Source organism: Felis catus, chromosome A2 (genome assembly GCF_018350175.1).
Source record: "Felis catus isolate Fca126 chromosome A2, F.catus_Fca126_mat1.0, whole genome shotgun sequence".
Lineage (NCBI taxonomy): Eukaryota > Metazoa > Chordata > Mammalia > Carnivora > Felidae > Felis > Felis catus.
The window spans coordinates 148,606,562-148,627,103 of record NC_058369.1 but is presented as its reverse complement, the minus strand read 5'-3'; the positions used below and the strand labels follow the sequence as shown (position 1 = coordinate 148,627,103).

The 20,542-nt window shown below is 41.3% G+C and overlaps 1 protein-coding gene across 4 annotated transcripts in view; it reads left to right on the top strand.

The window, feature by feature from the left end:
* The window catches only part of CHCHD3 (coiled-coil-helix-coiled-coil-helix domain containing 3), a 281,233-nt gene that overhangs the window by 244,471 nt on the left and 16,220 nt on the right, over positions 1-20,542 (top strand). The window lies entirely within an intron of this gene.

Sequence of the window (20,542 nt, the reverse complement as noted above, 5' to 3'; positions counted from 1 at the left end):
GTTGCCTGTGCCCGTCTCCCGCTTAAGGCATGAGCTGTGTCTTAGCCACCTTTATAGCCGTAGCACTCTTAACAGGTGTTCAATTAATATCAATATCGTTATTTACTAAATTGATTTTAAAGTCTTCTAAAACTTTTTCCTGCTTTTAGCTTCTACTCACAGGATGTTTTTGCTTGAGAAGGGACTTTGAATTTTCATTAAAGGAAACCCTTGTGGGGGCGCCTGGGTGGCTTGGTAGGTTAAGTGTCCGACTCTTGATTTTGGCTCAGGTCATGATCTCATGGTTCGTGGGTTTGAGCCCCACGTCAGGCTCTGCACTGACAACCTGGAGCCTGCTTGGAATTCTCTTTTTCTTGCTCTCTCTCTGCCTCTCCCCTACTCATGTTCTCTCTCTCTCTCTCTCTCTCTCTCTCTCTCTCTCTCTCTCTCTCTCTCTCACAAACAAACAAACTTTAAAGGAAACCCTTTAGTAAAAAGCTAAGTAAGAATTACAGACTCTTGGGAGTTTGAAGGTTCATACCAAGGTTGTATAATCTAGTTACAGTGTGTGAATCTCATCCCCAGTGGAAATGAAAGCTTCTTGAGGGCAAGAATTGTGTTTTATTCTGTTTATAGATCTCCCCCAGCACCTAGCACTTATACTGTACTTAGTAAATAACATGCTGAAATAAGTTCCTTCAGCAAATTAGAGGACTGTGGCTATGTGACATCTCTCTTGTCTAGCCTAATGGTTTGATTTCTCTGGTTGTTGGTGTTCTTTATTACAGGCTGTTAATATAGGGCTGATTTTTGTGGGACACTAGCTAATTGTCAGAATTCATCTCCAAGACGTGCCAGAGAGAAGATGAGCTTTCCTCTTGACAGTATCAGTAGGGTAGTTAAGATTATAGCCAAATCCAAAATACAGTGGAGTGTTATTTGTTAGTTTAAGGTTTGTCCTTAATTGGGAATTCCTTCAGTTTCGATTTCTGTACAGTGTGAGTTTTTGTTAAAGAAGATATTTGAAAACTTCCTGACCTTTGCTGTTTTTCAGGACTATTTTTCACCTCTGTGAATGTAGATAGATTTATATATTTTCCGTAACTAAAGTGTGCCTTATTAACATTTTCTAGTTGAACTTGGAAACATGACATCTTCAAGTCAGGTAGCTCTCTACCAAGAAAGCCAATTAAATACTTCATAAGAAGTTGTCTTATGCAAGCTGACTTACCTGCATTCCCCGTGAGGTCTCTATTGTCTGCCATACAAGTCTGTATCAAACTTGATTATAGGCATTTTATGATCAAGGCACTGATGGAACCAAGGCACAGTGGAGAAAACTCCTGTATACTTTAAGAAAAGGATAAAAGAGCCATTTCTTTTTCTGGCTCAATTAAAACCATACTGATTGTCAAGTCCCATTGACCTAGTGGGTTGCCACTTTGCACATATTACCATTACTGGCAGTCCCACTGTAATGTGGAACAGTCTTGCCACATCATCGACACATTTACTAAGATAGATAACAGCTAAGGTTCAGTGTTAACCTTTATTATCAGGCTGTATAAGAAACTGGCACCAAAATAGTATGGTATTGGCATAAAAACAGACAAATAGACCAATAGAATAGTATCAGTAGCCCAGAAATAAACCAAATCGTATATGGTCAGCTAATATTTGACAGGAGAGCCAAGAATATTCCATGAAGAAAAGACAGTCTCTTTAATAAATGGTGCTGGGATAATTGGATATTCATATGTAAAAGAAAAAACTAATATCTTACGCCACTCACAAAAATTGACCCAAAATGGATTAAAGACTTAAATGCAAGATGTGCATTCATGAAAATCCTAGAAGAAAACATGGGAGCAAATCTCTTTGACACGGGTCTTGATAATGACAGCACAAGCAACAAAATGAAAGCCAAGTGGACCTCCTTCAAACTCAGCTTCTGCACAGCAAAAGAAACCATCAACAAAGTGAAAAGACAATCTATGGAATGGGAAAAACACTTGCAAACCATATATCTGATAAGGGCTTAATATCCAAAATATATAAAGAACTCATACACTCAATAGCAAAAAAACAACCCAAATAAAAAAATTGGCAAAGGACCTGAATAGACATTATTTTCAAAGAAGATAGATGAGGCTCCACATCATCAGGGACATGCTAATTGAAAGCACAATGAAATACCATCTCATGCCTGTTTAAATGGTCATCACCAAAAAAGACAAGAGGTTACAGATGCAGGTGAGGATGTGGAGGAAAGAGACCTTGTGTCCCCTTGGTGGGATGGCAAATGGTGCAGCCACTGTGGAAAACAGTATGGAGGTTCCTTAAAAAATTAAATATAGAATAACCGTATGATCCAGCAACTCCACTTCTGGGAATACATACAAAGGAAATAAAAACACTATCTCAGAAAGATATATACATCCCCATGTTCATAGCAGCATTCTTTATGATAGCCAAGACATGGAAACAGCCTAAGTATTCATCAATGGATGAATGGATACAGAAGTTGTAATGTGATATGTATAGTATTCAGCCATAAAAAGAAGTCCTACCATTTGTGGCAACGTGGATAGGCCCTCTGAAGGCATAATGCCAGTAAGTGAGATAAGTCAGAGAAAGACAAATGCTGAAAGATCTTCCGTATATGTGAACTCTTTAAAAAACCCCAAATTTGTAGAAAAAGAGATCAGACTTGTGGTTACCAGGGGTAGGGGAAGGGGAAACTAGAGGAAGGTGGTCAAAGCTACAAACTTCTGGTTACAAGATAAATACAATGTGATGACTACAGCTAACACTGCTTTGTGATAGCTGTTAAGAGGGTGGATCCTAAGAGTCCTCATCACAAGGAGAAAACGTTTTTCCCCCTTCTTCTTTCCATTTATTGTATCAATACAAGAAGATGCATGTTGGCTGAAGCTATTGAACTAATTATTGCACAACATATGTAAATCAAACCATCATGCTGTATGCCTTAACCTTCTTCAGTGATATGTCAGTTATTTCTCAAGGAAACTGGGGGAATAAAAGAAACTGGTTTGGTTTTTGCTTTGATTTATGAAAAGGTTGCCACATGAAGAAGATGTCACAAAAAACAGCACCGTGGCGGCAGTGTTATTAGATGCAGTTGTCAGTATAGCAAATAATAACTAACTAATTAGGGTCATTATCTTCTTGCCACATTCTGTACTTTTGATGGGGGTGGGCCCTCTTAGCAGTACAGTATCTTCCCTGCTTTCACTTGGATTAGCATGTTTCTCCAAAGGTTTCCTGTTAACAGTAGTAGCAAGCAGTGTGATGCTGGTCGTCTGAGGGGATCATTAAGTAGTCGGCTTGATGGTTCAGTTATCCCACAGTGACAGCATCCAGTAATTACCTATTGGTTTTGCCTCAGGGTGCACGTGCGTGCATACTCTCCTACACAAATAGATGGAAGGACTCAAATTCTAGCTCCTGAATATTTGCAATAGCTCCAAGTAGTAGCAGGTGGCTCTTCTAGAAAATGGCACCTATAGCTTCTTGCTCAAAAGGACTTTTGTCCCCAAGGAGCATAGTCATTACTTTGCCTTGGTTTTTTAGATTCAATGCACTTTGGTATGGCGGAGTATCTTTTATGCTGTAAACTCTCCTTCCCTTTGAAATCTTTGGTCTTTCCAGTTCCAGTTGCGTCTTAATATGCAAGAAAGGCAGCTGTGTTTTCCTTTAAGCAAATATAATTGTGGGGGAAGGCGTCTCTGTTTATCCCATGGACAAATACATTATGGGTAATGCCAAATTAAAAAAAAAAAAAAAGCTTGGGACCCCAGAAAAAATACGTAAATCTTTTCAATTCTCTATAAAGCAGATAAGTGCTGCCCTTTATATGACTGCCTCCTGCAACTCACATTTTCTTTAGAGCCAGCAGCTGTGGGGGACTAGGGACAAACACACGCACAGGAGAAGTGGCCACCTTTCCTTCAGTTCCCACGTATAGACAGAGACGCACTGTGTCTCTTCTGGCTTCTGTCCATTTTTCAGGCAGCCACATTTCTAGTCATTGGAACCTACCTCCATTTGGGTATTCCAGATTATTTTCGAGGTCTTTATGTGCCATTTACCAAGTGAACTTTTGGCAAGGTTTTGCCATTCTCTGATCTTCTGTTGACTTCCTTATCCAGAGAGATCCTTCATGCAAGTGTGGGAGATGATCCTCTCTTAATCTGTGGAACGAAAGAATACAGGCAGAAGCATATATGAGTTACTCTTGGGAGCGGAATGTGGCCCTGGCCCAAGCAGGCTGCATCTAATAGCTTCTTGTTGCCTGGAAGGCTTCTGTTCCTGGATGGCCTGGAGCGATCGGGCAGGCCCCTGTCATAAAGCAGGAAGCACAGCAGCAGCTGGGGAGAATCACATTTGGCCCACAACGGCAGGCAGGAAGACTGTGCCCAGGAAGTCCTGCTCTCTGAGGTGGAGGGAGCCAAATTATGAAGGTTGGATGTGAGGTGGTGTCATTAAGGGCTTTCTGGAGAGAGAGAGACCAATTATATTAGAAGCCAAATGAACGAGTGTGTTAATGTATGGGGAAGGTATTCCTAAAATGATCGTGCAGGGTGATCTAGTGACTGTTAGGAAACTTTCTTTTAAATGCACACTTTTAAAAAGTGTAAATGCTGATTCTGAACCTCATATCAACCTTAAAAATAAGCACAGTTAAGATCCAGCTTAAACATTAATAGGGGCCTGCCAAGCCCAGGTGATTTTTCCTGGCTTTGCTCACCTTTTAGAGGGATGTGGAATGAGTCAGAAAGGGGTATTATCTGGTCTCTTGCTTACTTTCAGATGCCTTGGATTCTGTATGGCAAAGTGTTCACTGGAAGAAAGCTGGGGCTCTTGTGAATTTCAACATCACGAACTATTCAGCCTTAACTTCAGGTCCTAGGAGAGTGCAACACCAAGAGAGTCAAGCCCAGTGCTAGAGCTAGAGCGCTGGGGCAAACTTCCATGTCAGGGAACACAACTAAAGTTGGTTTCAGGCACCAGCCCCAGCTGATTGTAGTGAACTCCCTACAGCATTTTGTTGAGAAGGACTCTGAGGCTGCGACAAGGCTCAGCCTCGAGTGCTGTGATTGATTAGTGATGTCTGTCTTTGGCATAAGCATTGAGAGAGTTTTTCCTCACTCCCACCCCACCCCTTTAGAAGCATATATGTAAATCTGTTTGCTGCCTGATTGACAGCGCCTAAACTAGAAATAGGAAAAATGAGGGGAGGGAAAGGGGGAGGAAGGAGAAAAGACTGCAGTTTTAATATCTTTTCTCAAAAAAAAAAAATTGTTTCCCCCTTTGTTCTTTTTTCACCTTTTCTCCTACCAGCAGGTTTAGTGAAATGAAATACCACACGACAGGACTCTCTTTTGCTGTCTCTTGTCCTGATGTGGCTTCTAGTAGGAGAGCCCATTTCTTTTGCCCCACTTCAGCTACCTGAGCACCAGCGGAGCTGTGACAAGCATTTGCAGGGACCTAAGAAATAAGCAGGGTAGAAACAACTTTGGTAAAATGTCCGTCACGTGGAGTCGTATCAGCCGTTTTCTTCATAATGAATAAGATAATATGTTAACACTCCACTTTGATTAGCATTTGTAATGCATGCGAAGATATTAGCCTTCAGTGCATTTCTGAAAATAGTGTCTCATGGGCAAAAGCCTTAATTTTCAAGTAGGGAAATAAGACTTCAATCAAGTGACCTCTTTCCTAAATATTGGAAGTAGTGAAGCTCTATCTGTTAAATGATTCTTCCCTCAGTCTAAATATTGACACTTATTGCCAGTACTGGAGATCTCAAACTGGTAAAAATCTATGGTATTCGGTAGAAATTAATATTATACTTGATTTATCATCGTGTCAATAAAAGACCTCAGTGCTTTCTTTCACTGTGACTGTGAATAACTTATCTAATTGTTTTATCCAGTTTGGATAGCCAAACCAGCCATTCAGACCTGAAACTGAAGTTCTAATCCAGAGCAGTACTTAAGATTTTCCTCTTTCAGGACTCTTCAGTCCTAACTCCAGCTGGAGTTGCTGGCCACAGTCAGACGGCTTTTGACAGTTTACATTGACCAATTAGGCAGATATGTCCAAAATTTCTACTTCATGGCATGCTGTATCACCATAGCCATTATATTCTTACCATGATATGAAATGATATATATAGCATATCAGTTTTATAAGCTTTTAACATCCTAAGTTAGTCGTGTGCAATTAATTTCTGAGCGTTAATCAATCCACAGTTGTCTGTTGTGTTTTTTGTTTTTTGTTTTTTTTAACGTGTAGGGATCCAGGTGTCTCATTTATCCTTCACAAGGGCTACACATTCCGGCACGGGGAAGACCATTTCTGATTTCTGATCTGGGCTTTCTTTGCATCCAGTATTATAGAAAAGAGAACTTATCTGTCCATCCTTTCCCCTATCCCTGCTTATTGGACTGTGCTGTCACTGCCTGTCAATTTCAAAGCGTTTGAAAATGAAATCATCGTTAGTACCCTCCTATTTCTCCCTGTTCCCGAGTGCCCTTTGGTAGTTAAAGTTTTTGAGGGTGGGGTGGAGGAACAGATCTCACAGCATGAATAAACTGAAAAGTTATCCAACATTTTTAATTAACACTGGCACTTCTCAGCTTCCCGCTGAGGACTGCCAGCTTGACTTTACAAAATGACATTTATGACACTAAAGATACGGAAACTCACTGAAAGAGGCTGAAAACCAGTTTCTGGCCTCTTTGAATACTGGTTTCATGGTAATAGAACTGTAGCTGTGTGGCGTTGATTATTCTTGAAATGCCCCACTTGTTTTAGACACGCTTTTGCTACTATTAAAGCAAATTAAAGCAGTGTGCCATCGATTCCGTTGAGTTCCCCCTCACTGCCTAGTCACAAGTAGCAGCCCCACCACCAGCAGTGGGCAAATCTGTGCCAAGTGTAATTACTTCAAATACAATTCCATTTATTCAAAGGGAGGGCTGTTGCTCCCTGTGAGAACTTAGTTGAGAAAAGAAAAGATATATAGGTTTATGTTAATTATATACCCCATGCTGGAGGTTTGATTTTAACACAAGTGCAGCTTTTTAATCCCTTTATCAAAATACGTGCAGGAACCTTATTTTACCACCACCTGAACACTTTGTGCTCACCTTCAAGTTGTGTGAACAGTTAGCAGCTCTCCCATGGATTATATTCTAAAACTTGTTTTTAAGTTAGTCTTTTGAAAGTGGAAACTTGTTTTCCTTTGGAAATAAGGTGGCCACTAAGAGGTTCCCAGAATAACTTACCGATGTTTAAATGATTATACTTAATCATTTCGAAGTCAAATGATAATTTGACATTCATATTATTATGAGGTATCATAATGATACTTCATATTTACTAAAAGCGTACTATGTGCCAGGCTTTGCACTGAGTGCTTAAACATTATCTTACTCATCTCTACAGTAATCTTAAATAGGGGAAACAATGAAAAAGTCACATCTTAGAGAGATTAAGCACTTTACCCAAGCTTCATAGCAAGTAGAAGGTGGTGCCCGGATATGGACGTAATGTGTCTTAGATACCAGATCCTGTATTAACCATCACCACAAACAGCTAAAATCTAAGCAGTAACTGTAATATGGAACCTAACTTTGGGTATACTACTTTATTGGAAAGCTCATTCTTAATTCCAGTTTGGATGTTGGGAACATTGGTCTCCCCGGCACAGTTTGGCCACTCTTCCTCACATGTCCACCTTATCCCCCCCCACACACACATGGGCTAACACGGTGGCAGTGAGGAGCAGGGAGGGTGCCCAGTGGCTGCACGGTGGTTGGCAGTGCTGTGCTAGGCACGGGACCACGGTGGTAGACTAAACCGATGTGATCCCTGCTCTCTTGCAGCTTGTAGTCTAATGGGAGGAATCACTAGTCACTCAGATAACTTGATGACTGCCAAGCACTGAGAGAGCACATTGTGTGGGGATGGACTGTGAGAGATCAGGCTCAGACCTGAAAGCTAAAGTAGCAGGCTTTAGGGGGAACACAAAGGAAGGGCATTTAGGCAGCAAGACCAGCCTGTATTAAGACCCTGAGCAAGGAGCTTGGCTCACTGGGGTCCTGAAAGCATGTAGGAAAGCATAGTGGACAGAGTTGAGGCTGGAGATAGAGGCACCTACAAGGTCATAAGTAGTAGTTTAAAGTTTATCCCAAGAGCTGGAAGATGTATTTGAAGGATTAGAGTTGTAACCTGGAAGTCAAGAGTTTAAAAGGGGCACTCCGGTTGTGTTGTTGATAATGAACGGCAGTAGAGATGGGGGGGGGCGCAGAATGGAAACCAAGTGACTACTTAAGAGATTTTTGAGATTCATTATTCTTGAACTAGAATAATGACAGTGAAAATGGACAGAAAAGTAGGTCGATTCTAGATCCTATTTTAGAAGTTGAATTGACAAGACCTGGGGACAGATTGTATATCGGGAGACTCCTCCCTGAATTTGGACGGTCCATTTGCTGAGATGGGGAAGAAAGAACAAACTGGGTGTAGAGCAGGGAATTAAAAGTTCAACTTTAATCATGCAACGCTTGCAAAACCTTCAGTGTAGATAGTAGTAGGCAGTTGCCTGTAAGTAGGGAGGGCTAGAGTTACAAATTTGATTGCTGTCAGCACACAAGTGGCATTAAAGCCATGAGAATGGTTGAGATAATGGTGGAGAGAGTATAAAGAGAGAAGAGCAGAGAGAAACATCCAAAATATCCTGAGGAACTCCTATATTTTAGAGATTAGTTAGAAGAAAATGGCCAGTGAGCTAGGAGGAAAAGCAGGAAAGCACAGTGTTTCTAGAAGCCAAGAAACTCCTTTCAAGAAAAGGGAGTAATTCATATGAACAAGTCCGAGCGAGTGTTCTTATGTGATGTGTACAAAGAATCATTGGTTTGGCCATTTTGGTGTGAATCAGAAAGAATGAACAGAAGGTAGGGCAGTGGAGGTGGTTGTTGTAAGCATAGTATTTCCCAGAACTATGCTTTCAACAATAGGATAGTCATTAGCCACGTGTAACTGTTTAGATTTAAGTTTATTAAAATTAAGTAAAATTTAATGCATTACCTGTGCATTAGTCACATTTCAGGTACACATGAGCACCATGTAGCTGTGACCACTGTGTTGGACCGTATAGGTATAAGACATTTCCATCATCACAAAAAGTTCTGTTGGATAGCACTGTTGTAGAGACTGTTGGATTTCTAGTGACAATGATATAGTCAAGAAAGAGATTGAAGATAGGAGGTGGAAGAAATCCCACTAGAAAAGAGGGTAGGGGAAAAGTAAGAACTGGATCCATGTGTAGGAATTGCCTTTGTTTTTCTAGAAGAAGGATCTCTTCCTCCAAAGTAACACCTGAAAAGGTACAGATCCAACTTTTACCCTGGGAAGATAAAGGAGTTCTCCCTTGGTTTCAGTTTTTCACAGCAAAACAGAAAAATGGCCAAGTGTGAAAGAGGAAGGAAAGGGGTGAGATTTGGGGGAGAGGTTGGAGATGGGATGAAATGATCATTGTAAAGGGGACAAAAGTGAATTTACCTCAGAAGTGTGAAAACATGGCAGGCAGAATTTAGTGTCTGCTTATGAATTTATAATGACTCGAGTTTCCCTGGTTTGTGTGATTTTTCTCCAAAACACTCAACTGGAGAGCTGTATTAAGGGACATTCGTAAGGCAGACGTTCATAGATTGAGGCTGTGTGTAATGGCTTAGATTAATACTGCTGAATTGGAACCCTTAGGGAGATGTAAAACTAATGGAGCTCAGCATGGTGAATCCAATCCAGGACATGAATTGAGAAATGCATTGTTTAGTCCTGCAGTAATACATCATTATCCCTTTATATAGGAATCATTGAGATTCCACCTCTGAAATGCTCATGTATGAGGCTCATCAGAATCATTTGGAGAATTTGTATAGCAAGCTGTTGTTTTTCTGTACTTCATGGTTGGTCTTGTTAATTTAGGTCTCAGCAGCAGCCTAGAATGTTAAGCCAATTTGCTCAATCTTGCCTGCCCTCTGAAAAATGCTTAAATCCATTTATGTAACACAAGGAGTTGAGGTTATATGATGTATTAGAATTTAATGCCTTCTTATGGCATCAGAACTGAATATTTTAGTTAATCAGAACCAAAAAAAGAAACATGTTAGAATTTTTAAATTAAAGAGTAATTGTGTTGGTGTTTCATAGGTGTGCGTGTAGTTCAGTGTAATTATACGTACCATATAAACTTTTCACTTTCATTAGCTATAAAATGCTTTGGAGGTGTGTCCCTCATTTATGAACTATTAAGTAGGGAAATATTAGTTACTTGAATTTATAATGTATTTTTCTTCTAAAACTTGGAAGTCATGTTACCATGTGTGATTAGTTGTGCTTAATGCTAGAGATGAAATGGATTATCAGCAACTTGACTTGCAAGTTCTTTCTTTTCCCTACCAGTTACCTTAAATAATTCGTTTCCCAAATACCTATTTTTTTCTCATTTCTGGGACTTTCACAGAATTAAGAGGTTAATATTTATAGTACTGAGTTTCAGAGATGTAAGGCACTGTGTATAAAATCTTGAGCACTTGTTTTTGAGCCTCTGTGTTCCAACCCTTTGAAATGGATTTAGTTCCTATGGAAGCTTATCACTGTGGTAGATAGTGCCCTTACCCACAAGTGAGAAATTGAATCAAGTCAGAATAATTGTATAATTTTATAACATGGCTTGGAAAGTGCACATTAGGAACATGTATGTTTGTGCTCTTTAGCTGTTGTACTGGTTCCTATTCGATTGTGTTTGGAAACAACCTTGTATGTGTCACCATCTGTCCTTCACGTTGAGGCCAGAATAGGTAAATAGTGGTTTAGTAGAGGTTTCAGTGGGTTCTTTTTCTCCCAGTACCACAAGTAGTAGCTTATTGAGGAGGCAAGGAACATGAGAAGTATTTTCGAAGTAAAATTAGTTACGGGAGATGGAGAAGAAGGAAGAGTCCTGATTGTCTCCTCTGAAAGGTTTGTGTATGCAAGTATGCATGTGGTGGAATTCATGATGTTGAGCTTGAAGAGAAGGCAGCTGAGGGCAGAGAGACTATTCAGAGGATAGTGATCATAGTCTGTGCATGAACTGTTAGCCTAGGGTGCTGTTAGGGCGAACTAAGCAATGGTTGAAAGTGAAAGACTTTTCAAAGGAAGAACCAACAACCTCAGTGACTTCTTGACTATAAAATATTAAGAGCACAAAAGAGCAACAATTTAATGCCTACTAAAAAGTTAATGGTATTGCTATTGGTGAAAAAATGGAAGGAAAATCTCGTTTGGATGAGAAACTGGAAATTGAATAAATTGGACATACCCACTTCATGCTTCGTCTAAAGGTTTTCAAGTTGGAAGGACTGTAAGAGGACCACCAGATCTAGTCCCTGGCTTCAGGTGGGGAAGATTACTGTCTGTGTATTTTATAAAGAACTGATGCCCAAAGAAACCAAAGCTCACACAGCTACTAACTGAAGGAGAGCAACTAGAAAACCCTTTCTGTCACACACACAGCAGTAGCACTCCCAGAGGGGGAAGGGTAACTTGCCCTGGAATTAGAAGAACAACAGGGCAAAGACCTGAGCTTTGGGGATTATGCACAATTAAGAGAAGAAGGAGATGGGGAAAGAGCAGTGAAAAAGATAAAGAAGGGAGCAGCCTCCCTGACAAGGATTTCATGGATGGAGACAGCTTCCAGGCTTTCCAAACACTCATGTTACATTTTACTGCCAGCACTTTGCCCTGTGACTTAATTGGGCAGTTTCTCTGTCCTTTTTTCTCACAAAGTTGCTGAGATATTAAACCAGAAGGGCTGTGCTGCAGGCTGACATGTGTGAAGGCATTTTTGAATTATTTTCCAGTTTACATTTTTGTCTTTGTGTAGGGTTGGCATGTGCGGTTTCACATCCGATGTCTTGGTGTTGTCTTTAAGTTTCCAGTCACTTCTATGTTAAGTGCTACAGATCTCACAGAAACAGGTTTGGGTGCTTAGGCATCTGGAAGGAAAGCAACCTTCCTTTTAGCAATTTCCAGGGCATTCAAAGTATCTTTAGATAATATGGCATTGTAATCTTTTAAATCAATTATTTATTGATAAGCAACAACATATGCCTGTTGTAGAAGATTTAAATGTCAGATGCGAAAGTAGCCCTCTTCCTTAAGTCCATAACCTCCTATCCCAGTCCTCTCCTTTGAAGCAACTCCTGTTGCCAATTGTATGTATATTTTTTCATACACCTTATGCATATATCAGCATATACACGTTACGTGATTTTAAATTGAACCTGAGTACATCATGAGTTAATGGAGAATTATAGTTGACCAACATCCATAAACTCCTGTTTTTCAAATATATTTTATGCCAAGCTTTCTCCATCTTCCATTAATCATCCATTAACTTCAGTGTATGTCTATTCTGGAGAGCAAGAAGGGACTCATAATGAACATACTAGACACGGCGTGAGCGTGAAGACAAGACCAGTAAATGCACTAATATATCCCTGACTTCAATGCATTTACTTTATGCATAAAAGAATGAGCTGTGGTGGGAAGTACAGTGTGGAGTGGGGGTACAAGAGGGTCTCCGGCCTGTCCCTTGTTCTTGTCAGCGTCTCTTTGGATGGAATCCCTGGAGCTTCTAAGATAACACTGCATGCCTGGCAACTCGGTGCTCTCCAGGCTTGCAGTCCCATCTCCGCCCTTCTGCCACCAGCACTTAGTGACACTTTGAGGAGGAGAAGCCCTCTCATGTCCTGCTCTCTTTTGTACAAGATTTCCCGTTCCTGCCACATGATTCTGTTAGCTTTTGAGGTTTCTCAGCAAACAGATGATTGCTTTCTCCTCCTGCATCTCACCAACCTCATGTTTTGTATTCTTTACAGTGGACTTCATGCTTTAACCAGGAAATCTGTGTTTCTCCTTGATCATACCATGTCTGCGGGGACCATGCCCTCCATTCTTCCCTTCTTGCTTTTCTCTAAAGGACTGTTGAAAACCTCTTTCTTCACACTGCCTTCCCTATTTACTAACTTCTGAGCACACGTTCACTCATTACTGTACTTGGTGGGAATTCCTTCATCTGCTTACAGAACATGTTCCTGTTGAAAGTGCTGGGCTTTCTGATCTGTTTGTAAATTTCCGTATGACTCTTTGGAAGAAACAGTTGATTAGTGACATCACTGCCTTTCCTTCTTCCACTTTTCTGTCTGGAGTTCCTTTCCATTCCTTCTTCTACCTGCCTAAGGCTTCCCTACTGTTTAAGGCCCTACTGAAATCCTTTCATCTCATCTAAGACCTTCTCCAGATCTCCAGCCCGGTGGAATCCTCCCCTTTCATATTTTTCCCTTTTTCCTGTTGCCAATTGTACCCTATTGAAGTAGCTCCTGTGGGATGGATGTCTCTCCCCCCGCCATACACACACATAGTTTCTGCTGTGTATGTAACATGCACCCAGTAAGGGATATTGAACTGACCTAACCCCACTGCCTCCATTTCTCTAACTGCCTGTTAGCCTGTTACTGAAATTGTTTCTCCAAATTGCTAGGGATCAAATGCCATGACCTTTAATTGGTCTTATTCTTGTTGACTGCCTTCTCTCTCATGAAACTCTGTCCTCCCTGGCCTGGGACACTGAGCTCCACTGGCTCTTCCCTCTACTCTCAGCTTTGTGGCCAGCCCACCCCCTTCCCTGTCACTTCCCCAGGCCACTGCCCCGCAGCGCCCCCTGTGGGTTGCTCAGGGATTTCCCATCTGTGCATGCAGCCCTGCCCCGTGCTGAGCTCCAGCTCCACGCTGTAGATCATGGTGGCTCCTTTCCAGCTGTGTGGTTCCTGATGCCCTTGAGCAATTTCATTCTTTAAAGACTCAGGCCTAAACCCTGTGTGTGCCACTCCGTCTTTCCTCCTCTTAAATCCATGTCTGGTACGTTATCTCATCCTCCCATTCCTGCTTTCCAGGGCTGCTGTTCTTGCCTGTTTTATACCTGGGGACTGCTCTGCTGGCGTCCCAGCCTAGACTGCTCCCTCTGCTGCCCATGTGGTTTATTCAGATCGGTTCAGCCTCTCCACGATGGCACCTTTATAACTTCACTCTCTCATCTGGACAGGCTGGTGGCTTGCCGTCGCCTGTGGAGTAGACTGTAAGCATGCTGTCTTTTATAGGAAGTCTGTCCCAGCCCCTGCCCCTTCCTTTGCAGCATTGCCTCCAGCCTAAGTCCCCTGAACATGCCTGGTTCCGCTGAACCTGAGCCGGGACCCACACGCACCCTCTCAACTGGCCTCTGTCTTCTTGCAGTCCCAGCCTTCACTCAGGGGTCTTTTACCCCCTCTCCTTTTCTCTGGAAAAGGCACCCAGACTCTCCTCCTGCCTCCCTCAACTGGGAGCAATCACTGCCTCCTGAGGACAGTGTGGCACCTACCGCTGTACTGTTTCCTTGGCACCTTTATTGCCTTGTGCTGCCTATGACTTCTGCAAGTGTGTGTCTTTCATGTGTGTGTGTTTTTCTCTCTCCTTTTGTTTCTGCACAGCCTTTAGGACTCTCTTCACAATGTATACATGGTGGCCACCAGTATGATGCCCATGTGGCTTTTTTCTGCCTGGCTGCCTGGTGTCCCTGGAGATTTGCTGGCATGCCTGTTGCACCCATTTAGGGATTTCCTCCTTCTGGTGGCAGTGCTTAAGCATCCAGCCCTTCAAGTCTTCAAAGGAGTGGAGACCTAACAACAGGCTAATCTCTGCCTCCTTCATCCCTGCTATTCCCTCCACTCCTCATTTCTAGCACCCTGACACTTAGAGGACAAGTCAGTAGGGATGACTTTTTTCTTCACTTGTCACTAAAATAATAAACACATCTGCAATTCTTTCAGTTAAGAGAGCCAGACACATTCCTTCCTGGGTGTATCTGCCAGTTGGATCTTGCTTTCAAAACGGGGTGGAAGAAGGAGCATCACCTCAAGTAATGTGGTGCACCGTGTCACTACAGACCTCTTGGTCTTAACCTACTTGTCTTAGGATGTGCACAGTCCTCACTGAGCTGTGTGACAGTTGTGAAATTTTTAGAACGAAGCTGTTCCTGACTTATCTTAGTATTAAACGTTCACCTGTGATCACAGCTGGGAAGATGTGGGATAGTGGAACGTATTTTTATGCTTAGGTGACTCAAATGGGATTTCACCAAACTTCTCACTGCCTAAGCAGCTCCTCAGCTGAGGAGCCTAAGAAATCCATCCCAATGGGTAATTATTTTTGAAAACTTGTAAGTGCCTAAAAATAGGAGCTTAACATGAATATGTGTGCTCAACCATATTTCTGTATAGGCTCCTGGTACCATACTACTCAATTGGAAGATTCTGTGATTCTGTGCTATTATAATAGATTTCATTGATGAAAATGATATTATAAGGCCTCTGAAATCTATATTTCTCCAAATATGGAAGGATTATCTCTGGGAGGTTGTATGCAGTGTTTCATTACATTTGCTTGGAAAGGCCTAGGTTCATTGCAAGTATACTCTGTCTTGCCAGGACTGGTGCCCTGCTCCTTGGCTGTACTGGGGATGGCCACACTGGCTATATCCATTCCTTCCTCTTCTGGACTTGAGGACTCTCTACAGGAAGGATGGGTAATGAAGGGAAGTGTAATATTCCTTCCACAATTTGCAATGAAAGTTGTCTTGGAAAACAACTGCCACAGTTGGCTTCAGCCCCATGGCCTAGAATGTGCAGCCTTCCCTTTCCCATGGGCTGGTTGGGATGCTCAGTCAGACCCTCTGTTTTTTTCTCCACTGAAACTCATCTGGCCCATAATGTCTTCCCTTTCTCCTCCATGATTTCCCTGTAATTCTGGTGTGTTCTTTTGCTTCCTCATATCTTTTTACTTTCCCCATATTATCCCCGCCCCTCCTCTCTTACTCCTAACTCCAAATTTGGGGATTGATCCAGGACCCAGTTGTTCAGTTTGCTCCTCCTTGGCCCTATCAAGTAGTAAAGCAACAGAGTGATTACAAAAAGCATTCTCAAGTAGCGAAAACATTGAAGGCTGAAGAGTAATTTTGGCATCAGTTGAGAGTTACCACCAGAGCCCTCCTACTAAGACAGCAACTGGGAGCTTTTCTCAACATTTGTTTATTGTTGGTAGGTCTAAAACTCTGTCCTGGCCTCTGATTATTTCCTTGTGGATTCCTACTTGACTCAAAGAGTTTATAAGCTCTAACTATACACAACTACTCCCACCTCTCCAAACCAAGCCCGTGTTAGCAGATGTCATGAACGCAAGTATCAAGCTTTCCTCTCTGGAAAGCAGAGGAGTTCAAAAGGCTTGGAGTCACCAGGTTATGGGTGTATTCATATCCCCAAGTTCAGAGGAGGTCTCTCCTCTCCATTTCTGTCTCTATAGTCTACATACACTGTGCAGATCTTCCAGCAGGCTTGAAAGTTACTTTGAGGAAATCATAAAGTCTATTCTTGTTTCCTGTTCACTAGTGATAGATGTCCTCATGTCTCCAATACTGTATGTCCCATTTCTGTCATATCCAAAACTAAATCTCTGGATTTGCTTAGCACTAAGTTTATAAATGTATTATCTCTTGATCTCATTATAAGACCTTATACACACTTTTGTCTCTCCCCCCCCCCCCCATTCGAGCCATCTGAAGGCAAAGATCGTATCTTATTCAGCGCCTGTCATAGTGAATGGCATGTGATGAATGCTTAATAATATTTGTTGTTAGAGTAAAAGAATGGATGAAAGAATGAATGAATTAACCAGCCAACCTTCATATCTTCCATTCTTAGACCAATTTTAGTGAACATTTCAAAATAACAGGATAGGAGAAATACAAACCATTCACAAAGTCTGGGTCGGGTGGGGCAAAATAAGCTAACTTGTGTTGGCGTAAGTTCGATATATTATATATATATACACACACATATTTAAAGTAAAAGAAATGCAAGGGTGATGTATTGTGTATGCTCAAGATTGACATTTTGTAAGTTGTCTAATTAAACAGCTGTTTTATCAAGTCAGGTGAGAGTAAATGCCATGCTTTTCTTTAGTAGTACTCATAGTAGTATTGCTTATTAATACTAATACTTTCCTTCACCTTGACGCCTTATGAAAATATTTCAAATAAAAGTAATTTGGTGTATTAAGGTGGCCTTGGTCTCACTCACATTGATGTATCCTTGGGAGATTGAAATTTAATGTTGGGCCCTGGACAGCTCTGCATTCCATGGCTTGTAGGTCTTTTGAAGGGACTAAGAATGTTTCTGCAGATATTATAGTTCTTATAACCAAGGGCCACTTCTATGAGCTGGGATTCTGTTTTGTTAGTGCTGTGTGCATGCAGCCGGTGATGTTTCTACTCAGGATACTTGTATAAACTGCTGCTGTCTTGGGCATATTAAAGCACAGAGCTGCATGGTTAACCCACTAGAGTCCCTGTTTTTATTACCGCATTATTAGTGGGCATTTATTAAGCAATAACAATATACCAAGCATCGTTGAGAAAGAAAGGGAGAGAGGGAAGGGATGGCTTATAGGTCTTTAAATTAAGGGTCACTCAGACTAAAGTGCAGTATTTAGCTGTAGAATTTCACCTAATGAGAAGAACTGTGTGAGTATGAGAAAACAACATCTCCTGAGTACATGATTGTTCTAAAGAAAGTGTGACCGGAAGTTGATTTGGGGTCCTTCCAGGTTGAGTTAATGTTGGCATCATTTATGTTCTTTGTCCCTATAATTATTGTCTCATGTTTCAGGTATCTTTTATGTAAGTAAGAAGTGTTTTATCTTTTTAGAGATGTAAGCCTTGCTGCACATAGCCCAGATGTATCAAGGGTACCATGCTATGGTAGAAAATTCAAATTAGCCAACTGATTGTTTTTCTCTGCCTCATACCTGATACCTGACTTCACAAATCTCTTGAACTGAATAAATGACTATTTCTTGTCCAAGGCATTATTACCTGGAGAAATTTTCTGGAAAAGTTTTTTTTACTAACATTAAGTTGCCATTGGTCTCTCTAGATCACCAGATTTTAAGAAACTATTTATAAAACAAAAGGGTTCAGGCCCTTATTCTTTGGAGATGCAGCAGAAGATGGCCCCATTTTTCTAACTCCAGACCCTCGTGGGGTGAATCTCTGTAGTAGGATCTCACTCAGCGAATGGTGAAGTTGGCAAGATGCCATGTCGTTCTCCCTGCAGAGTAGAGTAGTAGCAACCTGCTCAGGAAAACAAAACCAGACATCTGGGAGTCCCATACTGTCAGAGTGGTTTTTGTCCACTGAGCACCATGAGAAGAGAGAGCAGCCAGCCCCCACCAGCTTTCATGTGGTCACATGGGAAGTTCCCACTCTCCTCCTCGGTTTGCCCTTGTGTCCCCATCATTTCCAAGTACTCAGTATTACTGGATGAGGAAGCAAAATATATTGCAAAATTGGAAACCTTTTCACTCACCTAATATTCTGCTGTGTTTGTGTCCATCTGCTTAGGGTTTGTGGGGCCTGTTGGTCAAAGAACAGTGAACCTGTGTATGTAGAACATTGTATTATCTTACCTCGGATAGGTGACCACAGGTCCTATCTGTGTATTTTTCCTAGCATTAGGCCTTTTACTTGGGATGCTGAAATCTGGGGGTAAGACCGGCAATATTTTGCCCTCTCTCCTTGCAGACAGGTCACCTTCCTCCTATGGATCCAGATTAGTGAGTTGTGATACTGGCATCTTTCCCCCAAATCAACCATAGATTAAAATTAAGAATTAAGTATTAAAATATTTTCAGATAGATGTTGCTCTTTCAAGCCTTTGGGTGTATAGGATGGAATTCTGTAAATTCTGTTGTAGCTCTAGCCATGCTGGGCTTTTCTTTCACAACACCCAGTTAAATCTGTTGGTTGAATGGTATGGCACTCATTGTGGGCAATGAGCACTGTCAGCTTGATTGGTTCATTGAACCTCTGGTTGAACACAGGTTGACCTGGGGTAGTCAAGGTCAGTGGTCCCTCCTCTGATAACAGAGGAGGCCTCTTGGCATTTTTTGTGTTGCGAGGATAGACAACATCATAGCTAATAACATTCATCATTTTAGAAACTAAATGTAAAAAAAGTTTTCTGCTTTTATTTCATTTTATTTTTCAAATTTTATAGCAAAGTGTATATGGAGACAAATTGAAACAAAGAAAACAGACAGCTTTGGGAGATGTTTGGCCTCTAAAGTGTAATTGTGGAAATTTGATTACAGCCCAGGTAGAAGCTTCATTAATAAAGATGGTTAGCAGCTAGTAAGAATGGAGAGCTTAGGGGCGCCTGGGTGGGCTCAGTTGGTTAAGCATCTGACTTTGGCTCAGGTCATGATCTCACAGTTTGTGGGTTTGAGCCCTGCGTCGGGCTCTGTGCTGACAGCTCGGAGCCTGGAGCCTGCTTCAGATTCTGTGTCTCCCTCTCTCTCTCTGCCCCTTCCCCGCTCATGCTGTGTCTCTCTCTGTCTCAAAAATAAATACAAACATTAAAAAAAAAAAAAGAATGGAAAGCTTGGAGTTGTCTTTCAGATTTTGCATAGTTAGAGGCTGTTTACATTTTATTCTAAAAACTATTATTAGGATATTGTAATTTAAGGTAAAATTAAAATGAAAAAGATCTATTTGATAACACATTTGAGTTAATACTTTCTTCTTTGCTGCTGCATTTTATGATAGCTTTATTATAAATGATAAGTGGATTATTTCATGTTTTAAACTATTGGCAATGTACTTGATAGCTTTAGTTTTGTGTCATAAAACCAGAAATCCTGACTCCTGGGCTTAACATCTAATGAAATGTTTAATACAGAATAAAATTACCATTTTTGCATTATGCCATAGGAATTAGAGCTAAAGATTTGATTCCATGGCTGTATTGTGTGCCTGCTTTTAATGTGGTAGATACTGTTTTATTAGACCACTAGATCCCTTGAAGGATGCAGTCACAACCTGTTAAAAAAAAAATCAGAATTCTTTTAGCACCATCCATTTCATACCCATCCATCTACCCATCCATTCCTTCCCTTCCTTCCTTCCTTCTCTCTCTCCGTTCCCTCTCTCTCTGTACTTACTGGTCCAGATACAGGGAAAGGATCCTTTTTCATGCACCTGCACTCATAACGAACAATTTCTGTGCTCCTGAGAGCTTTAGGAATTTGTGGCTGCTGATTGTCATGACATGACTCCTTTAGCCTTTGGTAGAGTGGTATGAGGAGAACTATCTCCATATTTTCCTCCGTCTCTGAAGTTACCTTCTTATCCTTGCCATTTATATTAGCAGAACTAAAAAGATGGGTAAGTAGTTTCCTCGAAATGTAAAGCTCAGACCCACATCAAAGAAGTTTCTCAGACATGAAAGTAGACACAGCAGCAGTGAAGTCTGCAGATAGCTCTAAAACAGGTGGCCAGGCGTCAGCGTGTCACAGACGAAGAGGAGAGCTGAGTACCGCTTATCTCAGCTTCATTTTTACC